This window comes from Gorilla gorilla, chromosome 13 (assembly GCF_029281585.2).
Source record: "Gorilla gorilla gorilla isolate KB3781 chromosome 13, NHGRI_mGorGor1-v2.1_pri, whole genome shotgun sequence".
NCBI classification, from domain to species: Eukaryota; Metazoa; Chordata; class Mammalia; order Primates; family Hominidae; genus Gorilla; species Gorilla gorilla.
In genome coordinates, this window is record NC_073237.2 from 63,465,983 (window position 1) to 63,468,388 (window position 2,406).

Sequence of the window (2,406 nt, forward strand, 5' to 3'; positions counted from 1 at the left end):
ATAAACAGTGCTACCATATGTCAACATAAGGAGAAAAGGTGAGGCCACTACTAACTAATGATATGCTAATGATAAATGTGTCCTATCTGGTCCTTTAACAAGGGCCTCTGCAGACAAGGTTAAGCTACTTTTTTTATGTACTTAATTGAGGTAAGAAAATTCCATTTCAAAATACACGGCAATGAAACCTAGCTTTCCTTCACTTGCAGAAATTAGTAATATTTTAGTCTAGGCCAGAGGTTGGCAAACTTCTTGGTAAAGGGCTAGATGGCAAATGTTGCTGAGTGTGAATGAGTGTGGCTGTGTTCTTCTTCTTTTTTTTTTTTTTTTTGAGACAGGGTCTCACTCTGTCACCCAGGCTGTAGTGCAGTGGAGTGATCACAGCTCACTGCAGTCTCAACCTCTTGGCTCATGCAATCCTCCTCTAGTCTCAACTTCCCAAGCACCTGAGACTACAGTCATGCACCACTATGCCCAGCTAACTTTTGTATTTTTGTAGAGATGGAGTTTCACCATGTTGCCCAGGCTGGTTTCAAAGTCATGGACTCCAGCAATCTGCCCGCCTCAGCCTCCCAAAGTGCTGAGATTATAAACGTGAGCCACCTTGCCTGGCCGTGACTGTGTTCTAATAAAATTTTATGAACACTGAAATTTGAATTTCACATAAGTTTTCTGTATCCCAAAATATTATTCTTTTGATTTTTTGCAGCCATTTAAAAATGTACGAACTATTTTTAGATCAAGCACTGTACAAAAACCGGCAGGGGGCTAGATGTGGTCTGAGGGCCATAATTTGTCAACTCTAGCCTAGGTTATCAATAGATGCTTATAAGAGCTTCTTCAAAGTGTGGGTCTCTCATGTATTACAAACTCTTTTCTGTTAAGGCTGTCCATTCCAAGAGCTCTTGTTTTAAAATCACAGGACTTTGTCTCCCACATACAATTATTCAGATTGCTTGAGCTAAAATATTAGGTTGCAGCAGAAGTAACCGTGGTTTTTGAAAACTGTGGTTACTTTTGCACCAACCTAATATCAGAGGAGATAAAAGGTGAGGAGCCTCTGGAAATACATGGGTCATGGAAAGAAATTCTGACTGCAGTAAGAATAAAAAAGGCAGAAGAAAAGCAATGGATCCACACCCTTCGAACTAAGTTTCCTCAGGTTTCTAGACCAAAGTGCTTAAAGAAACCAGGTTGAACACCTGTACTGGGCACCTCCAGAGGGTCAAGGGTTAATGTCACCTGTTTGCATAGTAAATTGCTTATATTGGTATTCTTTTAAGCAGTGCTTAGACCGGCTATGACTTATGAACATGTACTTTTAGATATACAGTATGATTTGGTGGTTTTTTTTTTTTTCCTGTCTTAGTGAAGACAGGAACGAGGAACATTTATCTGAAACAGATTGTGTGATGGAAACATTTCCAGCTGCACAAGTGCTGTAACATCTACACCCAAATTAGCTCATGAGTCAACATATCTCGTTTGGTTATTACATTTATTGCATCAATTATCTACAAATGAAATACAGCTGCGTTGTCAGTATCCCCACGTTCAAGCATATGCTTAATGAGATGGCAAGGTAGGAAAGATCAGGAGCACTTGCTGACAACAAATAAAGAAGAAACCCAATCCTTGCACCCCAGCCGGACGTTGCCCAGCTGAAATTCCTTTCCTTTATGGGCTGTAGTCATCATATTTTAAGAGCATCTAATCAGGTATTTATCCCAAACATGAGCAGCAGTACATTCGATTTGTTTACTAAACAGAAATTGGATAAATCTGGCATCCAAGTCACAGTCACCACTTTGCTTGTACAGCCCAAGGTCACTCGGGTCGCTCAGGTGGGGAGAAGGGGGTAAGGCAGGATACAAGAGCCACTTTTCCAGCCGCACAAGTCCTATTCTGATGTTTTGACAGAGTCCCACTAATATTTTTCACATTTCTTTCTTCGTAGTGGTAGAACCATATGCTCCCAGTTTCCCTGCAAGTATTTGTTTGAATTTTTTCTTTTTTCTAAGAGAGATGGGGCTGGAGGTCTGGAAGGATCTAGACACAGTCAGATTTGGGAATTGTCTCCATATTTCTACCAGTTGAAAGAATCTCCAAGAATCTCCCCCATTGCCAGTATATATTTTATAGGCACTGGGTGGACACCTGTTTTCAATTGCACATTCAGATCAGACGAGCCCTCTAGGAGTGGCCTGGGAGTGCAGGCCTGGCCCAGAGCAAGAGGAAAAGTCTCCTGCCCAGGGCTGTCTTTTTTGTTTGCTTTGTAAATGATTTCTGAGCCACGTGTGGGAGAAAGGCCTGCCCTGCTCTCACTTACATCACGCAAGTGGAACTTGAGTCTCGCCATAGGAATGCCACAGAAGGGGACATTTGTTTAAGCCGCTGGTCAGCCAG